This window comes from Pyxicephalus adspersus, chromosome 3 (genome assembly GCF_032062135.1).
Source record: "Pyxicephalus adspersus chromosome 3, UCB_Pads_2.0, whole genome shotgun sequence".
NCBI lineage: Eukaryota > Metazoa > Chordata > Amphibia > Anura > Pyxicephalidae > Pyxicephalus > Pyxicephalus adspersus.
Genome location: NC_092860.1, coordinates 106,295,729 through 106,315,127, shown reverse-complemented (window position 1 = coordinate 106,315,127; position 19,399 = coordinate 106,295,729). Strand labels below are relative to the sequence as shown.

Below are 19,399 nucleotides of genomic sequence, written 5' to 3'. Positions count from 1 at the left end.
GCTCCTTCGCATTGCTTTAATTTTTTCTTTAAATTACATTCACACTTTTACGATTGCTTGTCATTTTCTAATTTAGACTTGAATCCCAACTAAAGCCAAATTGAAGAAAGGACATTTTTCAAAGCAATTATGTTAATTGTTATGAATTATAAGTTTTACTATCAGAACTGAACTTTTCAAATTCAAAACCCCATTGTGTAGCTATTCCTGTCTGTAGCTGTGGACTTTACAGACTTAAAATCTCTCATACCTTTATGTTTCCTGTTAACAGGCTAAGGTCTTGCAAATAAATATCACTTTATATGTCCTACCACCATATGGGTCTTACTGTAATGCAGGGCATCTATTGATCTTTTACTTTTTGTGTAACAAGATGTAGTGAACTGTGCAAGCACATTTGCCGCTTAAAACAAATATTCTCTCCACTTAGCTATTTAATTTTTAGTAGAATTTGCTTTTTTTTTAATTTTGGGTTTATTATGGTTTCAGATTACAACAGTATTTTTCAGTAAGTCTAATTTTGTGATTTGTTACTCACCAAACATCCATTCTATAGCCGCATTAGTGAGGATCATGCAGAGGAACAGTAAACAGATAATTTCCTAGGGAAAACAAATTAGAAGAGATATAAGAAAACACTTATACATGGCCAATTTTGGGGACAGGTAAGCAATATGTAAATACTACATGGTCAAAACCACAACAGACAAGTGTTTGTATTATCTTCAAACACATTTTATAGGCTGCTTAAGCCAACACCCTTTAGCTACACATTACCCATAAAACTATCCTAATAAATGCTTTTGGATGATCATCTGTATTGATAGTACATCTGTCTGCCATGCACAGACCAGCACATATACACACTTGATTGGCCAGGTTGAAATAACGTATATCAAGATACCCAGCATTATACGCTGAGCTGTGCATGGAGATAAAATGGATCTGGCTCCATTGGTACATTATGTAAGCACCAGCAAATAAAAGGTCAATAACCCACAGCTCAAGGAACCCCGGACCCCCTGTGTTAGAGCAGTATTATTTTTTTCCAGTGTGTCATTAATTTTGGGTTCTGTGGAAATCAGCACATCACTCATGGACTTTAAGCATTATTGCATATCCTATCATCAGATTCATTAGTTAACAGTGATTAGTCACATTAGTCACTTTCTGAATCTACAAAGCTATAACACAAGGATAGAGATCTATGATTAAGCCATGTAATTATATTTAAAATCTTCCAGGACTCCTGGTTAATAGATTTGTAATGCCTGAAACAGAGTGTAAAACTGCTGGCTCTGAAAGTAAGGTTTGAAAACATTTAAAAAAACAGATTCCATACTGATCCCCCTGCCTCAACTAGCAGATTTCTGTCCTAATTGAAGGTTGAGGTCTACGTATATTCAAAACCTAATTTTTAGTTTTGAGTATAGCTGAGAATGGTTAAAATCACATGAGTTTATTATTTGCTCTCTTTGTAGGAAAATTTCTTTTCATTTCTTGTTCCCACTGCACAAAAGGAAATGAGAAGAAATCTCCCAATATGAGGCAAAATCCCCTCTTGGTCAGATGTCATTGAAAAAGACAGAAGTTTCCCTTTACCTGTTTCATGTTCTGGGCATAGCTCTAAAATTTTTATTTGCTCTTCAATTTTACTCTTAGTGACAATGGTTGCCTGTACAAATGGAGTGCTAAATCTCCCCAATAGAACACAGCAATAAAATCATGGTAGTGAATCAAAGTTCTATAATCAAAAAACGCTGTTACATCCCCAGTGGACTGTGTAGTGTCTGATTCTGCCTGCTGCCTGTAATTGTTACAATAGTCACCAGTGTACACGGGAACCCTGTAACAGACAAGTGATCTGCGTGTAACTGAGGATCTCTGATAACATCTCAGAATAGCTGTGACACATTCCCATTTTTTTTTTTCGTACTGGTATATTGGAACTAAACACAGGCAAGTTAAGGCCCCTGAGTACCTGGTGAGCTGCCACTTATTGGTAATAGCATTGTGTTATCTGATCACATTGGTCATATTTTGCAATAATCATTTTAAAAAGCATAACCAGGTGCTTTATACATTGGGTTTTGTATTTTGAGCTACTTTGGTTTGCTTTGGTTCCATCCAGTTCCAACTTATTGTTCACAAGATCAAACAAGTTTGGGAAAGAGTTGCCACCAAGAAGCCTTATAATAATGAATATATTCATATCAGCTTTCCACTCGGCACAGAACATAACACAGGAAAGAACGGAACAGAACATAACCAGTTCCAATTAAAATCAATTTTACTTGGATTAAAGATTGAAACTTGGATAATTTAAGTTCCGAGTCAACATTACTATAGCTGTCATTGACAGGTATAGTAGTCCCCTGGATGTTAAGAGCTGTCATCACACAGTGGCATTATTGGTCATTGGCAGGTATAGTACAGTTCATTAAAAAATAAACTAATATTGAAATTGGTTGGGTTTCTCAACCAATATGACCCAATTCAATCCAAAATTGTAGCGTTCTGAACACCTCTAGTTACTCCACACGCATCTACGTATTTAGTTTTAGCATGGTAAGGGCCTGTATAGGCAGGCTTTATTACAAGCGCTGTGTTTACATTAACATGCACTTAACCTGCTCTGCCTGCAATGTGAGTGACTCCTCACATTCAGACTTTGGGTGTACCATACACGCCTTAAAAAATGTATCTAAATTCCTTGCATGTGTGTGGAATGCCCTGCTCCTCCAGCTCCCTAATCTCATTTGCCAGCTTAGCCTGCTTCTATATAAAATGGCTGGGTTCACACTTTTCCATGTGTATGCACACATTTATATTTTATTGTGTTTTTATTATGTTTTCTGCATTTTTTTGCAATCAGAGTTATCTAGGAAAGGAGCTGGTTGTCAGGAAGTAACAAAGGTGGTGGGCAAGGAGGGATATATATATATTGTTAAGGTAAGTAATATAAGCCTAAGGTATCTAAAATCATCAGGCCCATATCTAAAAAGTACAAATTGCTTTGGTCCATGAGGGTCTACTGAGAGATGAAGTATGAGAGATGAAGTGGTTAGTAGGATCTATCGCAACCAAAGAAATACATAATAAAGCCTTTACAAACTTTCTGGAGAGGATTAATAGCTCAGAAATGTTTTTTATTAATTTAGAAATTCTCTCTATGGTTTTCTTTAATGACAGCTATATCTCAGCCACTGTAGCTTTATTCTTTAAGAGATTTCATAGCTATCGAGATTCACTTTTATTTCATAATTAAAGCTTTTCTCAGTTTACAAAGCATAGTTAATAATAGCACAATTAAAGCATTTGACGTTCAATTTAGAACTTTATAGCATGAATCTATAAACAGATACAATATGCGTCATTTAAATCCATGCAGCCTCATCTGTTTTCCCATAATATGTTCATATTATCAGAATTTTTATTTAGCTAACTAATTAGGAGCATAGATAAAATAGAAAGCTTGTACATTCTTCTTGTGGTGAAACCTATAATGAATTTCTTTGTAACATGGAGTTGTCATTTCTTACTGCTAAATATCCACCTTGTGTCTACTCATTTCATTTTTCTTTGGATTTGGGTTGCCAAGATATATACTACAGCATAGTCACTAAAACAAATTTGTGACTTTTAAGGCAGATATAATCAAATACAGTCCTTATCAAAATTAAGGACATTACAAACTTTATTATACATGATTAAAATGAGATAAAAACAAAAAGATAATAGAAAATTGTCCTCTTCTTCATATGCATCCCGCACACTAAATCCTTTCACGCTGCCCCTTGAATGGCTGGAAAAGAATTTGTGTGCAAAAGCGTTTGGTGGAAAAGAGTTTTGTAAACATTGGTTTAGGTATGAACCTGGGAGGAGATCAATTTTGGAAACAGTTTTGAAACTTTGTAACATGGTCTAAAAGTGCTTTCTGAGGCTGTGGAGTGCTATGTGTGTTTGCCTCTGCTTTACTATGTTTGTCACCAACCCAATGAATTTTGTGAGGAAGATGCCTGCATATAGTTGGATGTCTTTTTGAAAGATAGTCACAATTGAAATTCCTGAGGAAGCAGATACCATCTGTGAAACTGTCAAATAAAAAATTAAGACTGGTTTCTTTTTTCTATGTTTTTATATAATTTTAAGCATGTATAATAAAGTTTTTAATGTCCTTAATTTTAATAATGACTGTATTTGATTATATCTGGCTGAAAAGTCCCACATTCTTTAGTTTTTTTTTGTGAATATTCTACAGGAATATGGCAGTGTTGGAGTTTATTTATTGATGTGCTGGGCCAATTACAAAATTATTGGTGGTAGTATACTACAGCATTGTCTACATTCAATTTAAGCTTTTGAATCTATGGAATATTTTTCAATGCTTCTTCACCTGGTAGGCAACCATAACAAATGGCTCAATGACAATGATCTTCGAGAACACAAGGAGCTCTATTTATGAAACAGAGAATCAGACATTCCCTCAAACACTCCCTGGTGGGAATCTTCCAGGCCCATGTGTTCCAATGGCAGTAATTGACTCCCACCAGAGAATGTTTGAAGAGATGTCAGATTACCTGTTTTTAAATATAGCCAAAAATGTTTTTATTGCTTACAGTAAACCCATCATCAATTTATTTTAAGAAGTTGACTGGTATAGCCTTTGTTTCTCAGAAAAGCATTGTTTTTGCACCCTTTGGTGTAGGTGTCATTTTTATGGAGGGTTTGACCTCTCTGCCAATCTGAAACTTTATGCCCTGTAAACAAACCACTGGTGGAAAAGTATTAGAACCCCTACCATGTTCTATCCAGGTCTCTGTTAAATTCCCTCTTACTTACTATCCAGCTGACAACAGGTTTACTGCACAGGAAGTAATGGTAAATCTTCAGACAGCCAAATTTTTTGTCAATAGATTAGAGATGGTCACAACTCCTTTACATGTTGTATTCCAGTCTGTGTACCGGCTCCTAGATGTTCCACCACTTCCTCTCATTTAAAACCATTGTCAGCTGGACAGTAAGTGGTGTGAAATCTTTTTCTGTTTTGTCTGGACTTAATAAATACAGTCACTCCCATTTGATCTTTAAAACTTGCCATACATAAATCATCCCAAATTCAATCAATTTTCAATCTGACTTTTGATGAGTTATATATAAACGTCAAACCATCAAATAAAAATCATTCAGTTGTACTACCCTACACTGGAATCAATGCATAGTCAATTTGTTAGTACTGATTTTTTTGTATTCGAATGAAATGCAAATCGAATACTACATTTTTCCTGGATCATTCTCACAAGTAATAAAGATATGATTGCGCATGCTCTGAAAATACAATTGATTTAGAGGTCTCGAAACACAACAGATACCTAATAAACAGTAATTTTCCAACTCAAACAATCAAGACTCTTAAGCTACGTACACACGGCAGATTTTTATCGCCCGATAATCGGCATCGGCCAAATAGATGTTTTGTTTGCTTGAAAGAATATTGCAGCTCACCACGGCTATGGGGATTGTGAAAGTTGGATATTTATCTGTAATGGGCAAAGCTTTAACCTTTCTGCTGGGCAGATGATCCTTATTTCCCTAGTTACTCATTACATACACAGGGTTGTTGTACGCCAGGTAAATCCAGACTAACCAATAACAAAATTGCTAGACATACACAATGCAATTTTCCCTTGATCCATGCTGCAGATTTTAAATTTACCATCCACTTTGATATTTGATGGTTATTATGAACATTTTGTCAACATGCTATATTATCCAATTGAAATATTATTAATAAAGCATTTTTAACAGTTAACCAATCAACAAAAAGCCTTGCTTGATCAACATTATGCCACAAATTGGTAATAAATCTGACCTTACATGAGATTTTTTTTATAATAATTCTTAATTTTACCCAGTCATACATTGACTGAAGATTTTGTTAGGAAGAGGTTTTGGGATCAAACGGTGTTCTTCATGGGGGTGCCAGTTGTTGTGTACTATGTAAATTAGCTATATGTAATAAGTATCATCTAGTGTTGTGACTGATAAAGAATGTAAGTACAGTAAAGACAATGCTGTCACCAAAATATACAAAAAAGGTCAAATAAATATTTGTAATCAGGAACATTACTGCTGTATTCCTCCAAATGAATATGCAACATACATACATAAGTAAATGTATTTCTTCAGCCACTGAAATTGTACCATCATTATTTCCAGCACACTTCTTTGTGTATGGTCATCTCCTCCCCATAGCATATATTCCATATTTTCAAAACTGGACCTATCATTAGTGGTAACACAGAAGATGTATGTAAAAGAGCAACTGCAGACAAGCCAGTTACGCAGAAAGCATATGATTTAAATAGAACAGCAAAATTAATGATATTGATGTGTTGTTGTATGAAAGAAAAGCCTTTTTAGTAAACATTCAAGTCAATTAAACATGTTTCATAGCAACAGAAAATTATTACAATAGAAAAATACAGTATGGTATGGAAGTAACTGTTTCATATTTAAACATACTCTGTACAGTACAGTACACAGATCTGGAGAAACTAATTGTCTTCATTACAATATTTTTAATTTGCACTCATGATTCACACATTTTATATACTCAAAGTTAGAAAAATTAGGACTCTTAGGTATGTGACTCTTGTCTGAAAAATGTACAAACAGGCTCCTTAATATTCTTTGTATTTTGTTTTTTCTTTCTTTTTTTTGTATTTGATATACTGTCAGTTTAATTTTACACTTTATATTTTGTTCACACAAAAAAAAATACCAACCATTTTTTTGCTCCAAGCCTTTGGGACAAAAAAAAAATCAAATTAGGGAAGGGTTTACATTGGTGTCCCCACCATAGAGTTCCCCCTTCTCTATTTGTCCTGGTGACCAATGCAGTCAAGAAATAAACATTTGAAAATTTGTCAGTTTCAGAGAGAAAAATTCAATTTATTTCATTCAAACTCTCAGTTAGGGGAACAACAGGGTATGTGATGCTGGTGGAGCCAGTAATATTGTATGCCCGTTGCTTTGCTTTACATTGGAAGCACATGTATGATTTAAGAGCTTTCTACCTACAAAAATCAGACCTTTAAAACTTCCCCAGTTTATTTCATACAAATGGTTTGATGTAATTTACAGTTGAACCAGCTGTTAGACGGGCCTTGTCAGTAACCTAAAAAATGCAAGGTAAAAGCACAGATAAAGCTTGTATTTTTAATGCTTACTTACAGTTTTTTTTTTTTTTTTTCATTTTAAATATTTATCTACTTGCAATGTAACCTTTCAATCTGCTAGAAAATATGACTATCCATAATGAGTCATAGCCCCTTCTCTTGTCTTGCAGTTTCTTATTGTTATCTGTGCTAGCTTGACCCATTCTGCACCCTCTTATACACCCTTATGTAGCATCTGGAAAAAGGGAAAAGGAATACTACTGAGTGTGAATTTTAAATAGACCTGCTGATGTCCATTTATGAAGTCCTTGCCAAGATGTGTCCCTGACCCAAGATTCCCTTTAGCCCAGGCAGGATTTTCACCATTCTACACAGCCAAATCTATAAGGCAAAACAAAAGATATAACTAAGGTAATTTTCTGCAGATTATTTCCCATCCCAGTATATTAGATGGGCATGTCATATCCCTTTGGGTTAAGCTGTTGGGTGTGCTGGAGTCTTAGCTGCTACCACTCTTATTTCTGAACACATTCCTACTTACTGTAACACACAGCTTTTTACAGCTCTTCTCTATGTTTTTCCTAAAACATTTTAAATCAACAGCATAAATACAATTTAGAACCCTAGAACCCTTACTTGTAGCGAAAGTCAAAAGTAGTTTGGTAAAAACCCCACTGTAATGTTTAAAACCAAGAAGAAGGGATACATACATCATCACCCCTTCATTACTAAGCTAAGCCACCCATATCAAAGTTTCCCTAGATACATAGGAAAAGTATATGCAGAGACATAGAGGTTGGCCTGCCTCCAGTGCCTGCACATACTGGACATAATAGGCAAACCCAACCCTTAATGGGAAAAAACTCCTTACAGCCCACAGAAATAACAGCCAAACCTGACAGGTAATAACTACATTGAGAAGATGCTTCCTATTCTAATCGATCATTTGTCACAGTCAGGCTTTGAGGAGCATCTTGATGAAGAAAAATAGATTGAGGTGTTAGTCTCAGGGTCAATTTGAATTACTTTCCAATGAAAAAATTAAAAGAGGAATACAGCAGAAAAATACACCAATTCACTGAGAAAAACTATGTTTTTTTAACTTTTTTAGCACAAACAACTCATGGTATAAAATAGACATAATATGGGGTTTTATTTTCTTCACGTCTACATATAATAGTGCATGAATACACAAATGTTCACACATCTGATAATGTGCTCCAATTTACTGCATTCACACCTGCAAATATATGCTATTCATTTGAATCTATGAACAAAAACCATTCACATTTAGCTATTATTCTTTATCTGCATTTTCCCTTATCCTCCACAACATTCATTTTTAATTCCAACAAAACCAAGCAATCCTAATGTAAAAAATGTAATCCTTCAAAGAATCATTCAAGAGCAAAATTAGTGTGAATTATTTAAAAACACACAGAATCATATTTCATTACTTAATAATAAAAATAATGCCAGTGGGAACCCACTGAGATAGAAGAAATAGAAACATCCCTATAGAGTGAACAGCCTAGTTACTGTGCTTCATATTCAGTTTTATGAAATAGAATGTGTCCTTCAAGAATGGAAATAAAATAGATCTTGGTTTTCCACAGATAAATTATTGGTTATACACTATATGTATTCTTGGAAACTACATACAACTATCATGTCAATATAACTAGGATGTTAGAGACATATATGTCACATCCCATGTATCTGTGTTTTTATTTAAAGGAAATCTGTTCACTAAAAATAGATCAGTCCCTGAAAGAAATTAGGTTCAGTGCAAGCAATCAAAGCTAATGCATATAAACCATAAGAACCAGAAGACACACAGAAGCTCCCTTGGCAATCACTTAGCTTTCTTTTTCTATTCTGCACTAAAAAAATCACAGGTGGAGCTCAACCAGTCACATTTTATTTTCCTGTTAAAAGGCTTATCAAAAACATTTCTATTTATAACTACTTAGTTCCAAGAAATACACACTCAGAATACATGTTTATAGGCATAGTATGTTTCCCATACTATGCCTATAAATATCTTTTTGCAATGCTTTCCTCCATCTTTCCCATTTGGTTTTAGGTGATATGATTGTTAGGCTCACTTCAATACATCTCCATTGTACTTTGCTACTACACCATGTCCCCATACACTTACACTGAGAGAATTCTAACATTTAACCAAGATGTACATTGTTATGTGATCTGACACATGGTTTTATGAAAAGAAATGCATTAATTTCCCTTTATTTACCTTTACACGGCATTTCATGATACATGTTACCAGCAAGGTGCAATGGTGCATGCTGAATGGTATTAGAGCACATCAACACTTGTTACATGTATTATTGTTTAGTGTAGTGTCCACCTTACTATTAAGGATGTAAGAAAATATCATAGTGGATAGTGGGCTGGCCTGGTTCCTAACAACCCAATATGTACATTAACAACAGTGGTGCCCCAGCTCATGACTGGGGACATCACTGTTGTTTATGTATAAATTGGGTTATATTATTATTATTATTATTATTATTATTATTATTATTATTATGATTAACAGTATTTATATAGTGCCAACATATTAGTCAGCACTGTGCATTAAAAAAGGGTTGCAGATGACAGAAAGATACAAACAATGAAACAGGAGGAGAGGACCCTTCTCAGAATAGCTCACAATCTTGTTAAAGAACTAGGCTGGGCCACCTTTCCATTGGCTGGGGGTTGTGGGCGATCAGCAACCTGATCTGTATATTACATAGTTACATAGTAAGTCAGGTTCAAAAAAGACATCAAGTTCAACCACTAAATGGAAATAAACATATCCCAGATAAAAACCCTATAGACATAGTTGATCGAGAGGAAGGCAAAAAAAAACCTGATATGGACTGTTTATATATTTATACAGGGTGATCATATCCCCCCTTATACATCTCTTCCCAAGAGATAATAGATTCAGTTCAGTTAATCTCTCCTCATAGCTGAGCTCCTCCATTCCTTTTATTAGTTTAGTTGCACTTCTCTGCACCCTCTTCTATTCCACAATGTCCTTTTTGTGAACTGGTGCCAAAAACTGGACTGCATATTCCAGATGTGGTCTGACCAATGCATTGTACAGGGGAAGGATAATGTCTCCATCTCTGCAGTCTATTCCTCTTTTAATACAAGAAAGTACTTTGCTAGCTTTAGATATTGCGGCTTGACATTGCATGCTGTTATTAGGTCTATGATCCACCAGAACCCCCAGATCCTTTTCCATTTCTGACTCCCCCAAATGTATTCCTCTTGGACAGTATGAAGCATGCATGTTGTTAGCCCCCATGTGCATATTAACAACTTTTATAAAAAACGGCCCTACCAAGTACATGGCAACAGTGACATCAGGGGCCTCTAAATGAATTGTTTCCAAAGCAGTTATAGTGCCTATATATAGGAATTAAACACAATATTAGATATCTGCTTGTTTTATGGCACTAGAACTGGCATGGCAGACATCCCAGACACATTAATATTTCAGACTTTTAATTTCAGTACATCACCTTCCTTATGGTATCATAGTATATTTTAATGTATAGACGCTTAAACTCTGTATTGCAGTGTTTCTTAACCAGGTTTCCTCCAGAGGTTGCTAGGGGTTTCTTAAACAATGACCAATTTGTACCTTTCAGGTCAGTTTAAGTGACACCAATGATCTTTTTGGCTATCTGTAAGGGTGACATTCTTCCCACTGACCACCAAGCTAATATATTGTGATCTGTGGATGTAATGATTGTAGCAGGGATCCCTGAAGACCAGGGTATTTCAGTTCCCCTGTGTTAAAAATTCAAGAAAGGCTGCTATATTGCAATATGTATCATATCTTCATTTTCTTGTTTGTAATATTCATATCAAACAAATACAGTAGCAAAAAATAAAATAAATATATATAGGTAGATAGCATTGATTATCAAGCATTGTTGTTTTGCATTTGACGCTCACACGGCTACATGTAAAAGGGACTTTGACATCTTCCATTGCTGCCAGTAACTATTTTCAGCGTGTGATGGCTATTATGAAAGAAAGAAATACATCATAACCTTCATATGCTCCTAGTTCTTTCTAATTATAGCTTAGAAGTATGATTCTGTCTCTCGGGAAGCTTAGCCCAGATAGTTCTTGAAATAATTAACATTTGTACAATAACAATGAAAATATATAATAAAAGTCCTCAAAGAAACACCAAAATTGTTTGCAAAGTCAAAACCTCTGAGATACATTTTGTACTTGAATTTAAACAAAACGCTAGCCAGAATGTCAGAAGTAATTGTTGTAGCATAAGTGAGCAAAACTGGGCTATATCATAGAGGATGTATGACATCTTATTACTTTGTGACAGTCTTCTTTTTATTCCAAAGTCCCAACAAATACTGCATAAAGTAAAAAGTATAGTATTTTAGGAATAGTATAGGAATTTTTAGAACAGACTAAAGTTTAAAAACAAACATCAAAAGATAGTGTCTGCTGACACTTATGGTATAAATTCATGGCCTGATCCTAAGCCGGTTCTAACATGACCTTTCCCACCTTCATCCCTTTCATTGCAGATTTGCAACAGATGACTCTTTTCATTTTCAGTGAGACATTTACCCATCTCTGGCTTTCCATAGCTTTGCCAGTACACAAGATAATTAAAAGAAAATAAATTTTATGTATCTAGAACTTTAAAAAACTATGTTTGAAATTCAGATAAGCAAACAGCATTGTTTAGAACTGCAAACACAAAAAAAAGATATAACTAGGCCTATTGTGCCAGGAGCATTTATGAAAAGATTACTGCACTCCTGAATGAAAGATATGACTTGCAGAGAAAGTTGTGTTTATCAGACTGGAATGAATGCAGGAAGAATGTGAAGTTCAAACTGTACATATTTCAGATATATCCATTATGTTACTAAAAGAAGCAGATCCCAGGATCTCCTAACTATAATACATATCATTTAAATGTACATTTCATGAACTCTTGCACGCTCAGATCTACAACCTAGCAACAAGTAATGACTTCACTTATTTTCTCTGACAGGTTTAGCATTTTCCCCTAGATAATGAGCATTATGGTCTACTATACTGTAGCTGTCAGAAAAATGTTCAATGTTAAAATGTTCATGTATTCAAAAATATTCTTCATAACTATTTATAAAACAGTTAATAAAAGTTGTATCTACCTGCATGAACTCCTCTAACTAACATGTTTTAGCCTTGGTATGAGTGTAAGTGAAAAAATTACGTACATTATGTACAGCTTTGCAATGTATGCATATTTCCCATTATTTATTTATTTGGTTACTCTGAATACAGAAATATGCTTGTTGATCTTCCAGAAATTCATTGTTACATTTTCTGCAACAAAATACCAACATTGTCAACCCTGACCTCTGGGTTGTATACAAATCCTGCTGGTTATTTTCTGCTATATCTACACATGTATTAATTGTTTTTTAGGCTGTCTTGACTACCAGGCACCTTCCTACAATGTATAGGGAAAAGGCTTTCAGGGGAATAGTTTGAAAGGTGTGGGTATTCCCCTGAAAGATTATTACAAGCCTGGTGATGACATCATGGTAGGGGAAGTTTTAGGGGGGAGCAAGCTAATCAAATATCAAAGGCTTCCACCTTCACCATGGCCTCAGCTGACTGGTTAATTGATAGGAAATTTATTATGCATAGTTCATAAATAAATCATAAAATGCATATTTTTACACACTGACATGGTGCTTTTCTTTCGTAGATGTAATAAATATCTCTGAGAATATACTATAAAGTACAATTTTGCAGAACTGTATAGAGACAGGCTAAAAAAAGAACAGAAGAACAAAGATAACACACTATATATATGTGGTCAAATTACTATACTGCTAGATTTGACATGAAGTTGCATCTATGTTGCAGGGTGTGTATGCCTTAAGCATAGGAGTTGTACAGGGCGAGACTCCCAAGTCTGTAGAATACAAACAAGATGACATTTTAAAATGTGGTTTTTATCTAGCAACAACGTCCCCACTTCAAAAATGAACTCCTAGGAGGTATTAAAACTCAATTTAATGCACCTATGTATTCAATCTAAAAACGTAATAAATGTGTTTCTAAATACTGATACTATTAGTAACTAAATATATGTAATTATATCAGCATCCAGTAATCCCCTGCAAAGTATAACTGGAAGAGGGAGGCCAAGAAGTCATTCAAACCACATTGCATCGTCTGTGTAATACTGTGACTATGCTCTAGGCATAAAAAGCACTGAAATTACCTTATCAAACTGTAAGTCAGTGGTTTACCCTTTTACTGATCTAATTCTCTGTTCAAGAATTGTCTCTGGCCAATTGTAGAGTGGAAAAACGGGCATTGTTTTGGGGCATGTTTTTAAAAAAATATGCTCCACGTTACTACTAACGCCCACTGTATTTGTATTGTTTGTAAATATAATCATGGGTCATGGCTATATTGCTGTATCTCACAGGAACTACTATACACTGTGGCCACATATACTTCCTATATGCATGGGCTGCATGACTATAGGGAAGACTTCAAGTGATTGTGTATGCAAATCTCTAAAATCTTGAAAACTCAGTTTGGTTATTATTATTACATTTATCTTGTATTTATATTGTGCTGACATATTACGCAGCACTTTACAAAGTCCAAAGTCATGTCACTAGCTGTCCCTCAGAGTCACATTCTAATTTCCCTACCATAGTCATATGTCATTAACACAGACTAAGGACAATTTTTTGGGGGGAAGCCAGTTAACCTAATTGAATGTTTTTGGGATGTCAGAGTAAACCAGAGGTCGAGGAGCGAGGGCATACAAACTCTCAACAGACAGTGTCCTGGCGAGTATTCAAACCTGGGACCATGATGTGTATTCTTTGGGTAAATTGGAAAGTACTGAGGCCACTCAATCATCATTATGACCAGGATATTAACAGTTTCTTAAGGAGAGCCCTAATATTATCCTATCCGCTTACTTTAAAAAAGGCAAATACAGTGTTTTTACATTGCAGATGTACTGTTTATTTTAAAAACACTGAACAAATCTCTTTTGAAATCAGTCCCCTAGTATGCAGGGACAAAATGTTTTTTCCCGATTGTGGCATAATATAAAATTAATGTACACTAATTGTATTACACTTCATTTTACATACTCCATCTCACAACTTAATTTGTTCAGTGGCCCTTTAAATCATTTTTCATTGTTATGTTACCCAGCCTCCCCCTACCCCCAGGCTAGTCAGTATTACCTGTATGTAGCTTGTATAATTTTACACTACAGTGACTGCAGTTCAAAGAGATTTCTTGTTTTTATAGACTAGACTAAACATATTCTTTACTAATGCATTCTTGTCTTTTGTAAACCATTACACACATTTTACAATACTATATAAATGTGCAATGATTTAAAGACAAACACAGCAAATGTAGATCAAACCCGTTCTCCCATGATGACCTAATAAACCAGAAGCTTATCCTGCAATGCACTTGTTGACTGACTGAAGTCACAGTGCCTTGGAAAAGGCATCATGTGGTCATGTGCTCTCATGCGCTTATTTTCTGCCATCTGTTTATGAGCAGAGCTCAGCTTGGCTTCTGCCCGCATTGAAGGATTTGCTGTGTTCAGCTAGCAGAGGTCGAAATAAATTTTACTTGATTATTATAGGAGGAATTTCAGCAAAACCAAGAGCAGGCAATAAAGCATGTGCCCATTTTCATCTGTGCAAGCATCCTGTTGTACTATTATTTTAGGCAGTGTAATCACATTTTGAGACACCTTTGAAACTCTAACATACAGAATAAATATTTCCGCATTAAAAAAATGACAGCTGGCTTATTTAGCATTTACAGACCTGCAAATTACCTTGTTTTTGGTAAAAAATGACCACTTTTGTATTGGGAAAGACTTAAGGATGATTGTTTATTTATTGTAATTTTTTTAAATGCATTTTTACTTATATTATTTACTTCATTAATATGAAGTTTTTTCGTATATATAAAAGTCCATATATTAACAAACTATGTTTTGATTATTGTTACATGAACAAATGAAGATAAACCTCAGCACAGGCATTTAAAAAACAAAAAAAACGAATCCGTTCCTTTCCATTATACAAAAGAAGCACTTTAATAAAATATTGGGGAAAACCTAGCAGCCAGCAACTCTACAGACAATGGGCCTGATTTATTAAAGCTATCCAAGGTTGGAGAGGATACCCTTGCACCAGTGAAGCTGGATGATCCAGCAAACCTTGAATGGATTTCCTAAAAGTCATTTGCTTTTTGTTAGCTAATGTTTTAAATCCTGGACCTGATCCAATCCAGGTTTGCTGGATCACCCAGCTTCACTGCTGAAAGTATATCCTCTCCAGCCTTGTAGAGCTTTAATAAATCAAGGCCAATGAACACCTTGCTCGGAAGCATTATGTTACAATACAGCATATAGAGTGGCAGGGTCAAAAGTTTATAATGTACAGAGTGCATGGGTCAGAAATATTGGAAAAAGGGCCAATGATAGTGATAATTGGTTGCTGCAAAAGAGTTGGAGATTTTGTAGCGAGATACACAGGACCAGTGGCATGGGGATCATCAATTCTTTATAAAAGGTGGATAGATATTATGTCTAAAATGTACCCACAGCTTAGATATTTTCATTTCTTAGTATGTATACACAGAACACTGAAAAATTATTTTACCATGATCATGGTTGTAACCACAAAGGAATAATCATAACATTATAAATATTTGTATTGCAAAAAATGTGTTTTTAGTACTATTACTGCAAGAATTACCCACTGAATATTGGAATGTTAATGCATTAAAAAAATGCTTTAAAGCTGTGACATTCCATGAGACGGCAAGGTCTGCCTGAACTATATAAACACAGTTTGGTCAAGCAGAGTGTTAATAATGTTGCCACAGCAAACTATAATGAAGCTATAAAAAGTTATTTAAACTGAATTACTTCAAACAACTGTTTTATGTGAGCTTGAAATGAGTTCTGTTTAACTCTTTACCTATAAGCGTTTTTTTCTGCTGCTGTTGTATGCATTTTAAAGGTGCATTGTCCTATTCCCTTCCCACTGGAATACAAAATTATATTTTTGTATGTGCTAAAAATATGCCAAAATGTTCAACTTTTTTTTTATGCCAAGCTATTTATTTCTCTGGGTCTAAAAACACAGATTAGCATAAACAAACTGAAGTGTGTACACTTCATCACAACACAAATGTATTATCACAACACAAATGTATTAGACCCAAAGGTAAATTCCAAAGTAAATTCCAGAAGTGCAAAACAACATGTCCTATCCCCAATATCCTCTCAGACCCGTCAGTTCAATACAGATAATGTGAACATAAAGGATAAACATAAGCATAACCTATACAGACTGTAGTCTCTCAAATCTTTCATTCCTGGGTAACACTTTTGGAATTTGTTCTCTTTCTTTCTAATACTAATTTTATTCATTGAATATGGAGGGAGTATATGAGAGACATCTCAATCAAGCTCCAATCAGTGGCTCAGGCCAAACATAATCTGTCCTGGATTAGTCTGGTTTCTGAAAAGTTCCCGACCAGCGAAGTCTCCACCAACCCCCAACATGTCTCTCAGTTCAGCTCAATCTCCCTTAGATTTTAGAAGGAGGAAATTGGTCTTGAAACAGATACAGGAGATTTTTTCCGATAAACAGTTGTAAAAGTATTGATTAAGGAGGTTTTTCCTTCATGATACATGCAATTGTAATTGGTTCTGAACTGATGTCCTTTCGTTGTGAATGGTATGTTTTTATGTATGTTCAACCCCTTTGTACTATTGTTTGCCATCCAACAAGATGGTATTGTTATAATGTAAAACATATAGTTATGTCCTTGAGATAAAAACCAATAAAAAGACTGAAATACAAGCGCCAACCGGTGTCAATGAAGGATGTGTCAAAACATTTTTAAACGTCTGCGTGACGTCTATACACTGGCAAATCCAAAAATTCCCTTCAATGAAACTATGCCCTTAAAAATAAGCCTACATGTATTTAACACAGGAGGTGTGGAGGCAACTGAATGAGGAGGGGATTCAATGCTAAATGTCACAGCACTATCTAGTGCTAATTCCACACCAGACTCTTGACAGTGCTTGGTTTTTCCAGGTGATGTCATGTACAGACAACTTTAGTCAAGCAGACATCCCTCTAAGGCAGGGGTGTCAAACCCTGGTCCCCAAAAGAAATTTTTTTGCCCCCCAAAGAAATTCTAAATATGAATTGCAGCTAGAATTGAAATACCGCCACTACTACGATTCCCGGCATCACTCGCGTCTATAGACCAGCGGCTTCTCTACCTATGAGTGGCCCCGCATTGGACTGTTTTATAGACGCAGGGAATGGTAGTAGTATTGTGGTAGTGGTGCTATTTCTTTATTATAGGCTTGTTCCAGATTGAATGTTAAGAAAAACCTCTTTGTTTCCATATGAAAAGGTTTTATATCAATTATATTAATAAACTTCAAGTTTTGCCTGCTTCGAAGTTTTCAATTTTGGCCCACTATGTATTTGAATTTGACACCCCTGCAAGGAGACAGCAAGGAGACAGCTTGTCCTCAGATCAGCTGTAGTTCTGCTAGTGATCTTATTTGTGATCCATGCTAGTTTATGTGTGTGCTTGAGTCATCAGAACCTGTCCAACATGTTCCATCTTAATGAATCAAATTATGCATGGATCTCAAAAGAGAGCTTTTCTGTTTCATTCCTTGGTGTGCATCATCTGAGAATGTTTGGTTAACGCCATTTATAATCGCTTTATGAAACTATTTATTTTTTAGTTTACCCTGAAAAAGTACCACTTTATTTTTTTTTTTAGTTTTACTATATACTTTATTTTATTATTTTGTATGCTCTTTATATGGCTCTGATCCTTTTACTATTGTAATATTTCAGAACACATTCTAAAATATTTTAGAAAAAAATTGAAATACTATTAGTTAAATAAAATGAAATCAATTTAATAACATTGAAGGTCTCTGCTAATAATAGAAAAAGACATGTAGGGTATTCATTCAAACCAGTCCCCGGGCCACTTCCTGAATCCTTTGCATTCCTATTGGCCAGTTAGTAGGCTAATGCATACATCTCTAGGTGACTCCAGCACTCCGAGTTGCTTTAAAAGAATTTTGGTATGAAACATTGTTAAAAAATCATTATTCAGTAAATCAACCCATATAAAAACTGCAATATTTGGTCTGGGCACTGAAGTTTCAGTTATCGAACGACATTAAAAGGTTAATGTTCCATTTCTACATGGGCTGATTTGGTTTTCAGCTCAACATTCTAAAGATTATTGTACCACGACTAATTAGTTGGTACTATTCTCTGCAATTAAAAAGGCTAGGAAGTATTGTAAAATTGATTTCAGTTTGAAATATTTAATACAAAACACATCAATTTTCTATAACTCAATTAGCTGCATGCCAATTGTAAACGCATTAATATAGTAATACTAACAAAAGGTGGCCTTTGATTTTGGCTAGATTTCAAAACATCACTGGTCATTGTATGTCCAGGCTCACTAATGAAAGTATATCCTCTCCAGCCTTGAAGAGCTTTGTTATATCAGGCCCAATGAATGAAGTGGCAGCAAGCATTTCAGTATCACCCACTGCCATCTATTAAAATGTGCACAGAATGTTTTATTAAACAGCAGCACAAAGTACCAGCTGCTAGCAGCCACACTGGAGCACTCGTCCTTGTAGCAAGTCTGAACCTAAACCTGGACTCTAGGCATACTAATGAATGCACAAATGAAATTCACGTAATTGAAACATTTTACCTGCCAAACGATGTATAGTTCTGTTCAGCCAATCTTGTAAAGCAGGAACCTCTACCAATTAACATAGCCAGGTAGGTGACTTTTTTCCTCAACTACAATCAAAAAACAACTCCAAGGTAAACTATTATTTAACTATTTCCTGGTCAAAGTCATAGCTGCAATACTCAACTTCAGTCTGACATTTACTCCGGTTGCTCCTAGCCAGACGATGCCTTCAGCATTACAGGTTGAGTAATACCCCATGGCACTCAACCCTGAAGACTGGGCACTATTTCCCAGTCAAGACTTCATCCCCTTGGGGGGTTATCTTTCTCTATTCATTGGTAGCATACTGGTGGGTAGGGTAGCAATAATGTCATTACCTCATT

The 19,399-nt window shown here is 35.2% G+C and overlaps 1 protein-coding gene across 2 annotated transcripts in view; it reads right to left on the bottom strand.

Annotated features, from left to right (window-relative positions):
- The window catches only part of FHIP1A (FHF complex subunit HOOK interacting protein 1A), a 125,918-nt gene that overhangs the window by 83,480 nt on the left and 23,039 nt on the right, over positions 1 to 19,399 (bottom strand). For both annotated transcript variants that reach the window (XM_072405909.1, XM_072405910.1), the window contains exon 2: positions 539 to 602. The gene's annotated coding sequence lies outside the window, so the exon portion shown is untranslated. The remainder of the gene's footprint in view (positions 1 to 538; positions 603 to 19,399) is intronic.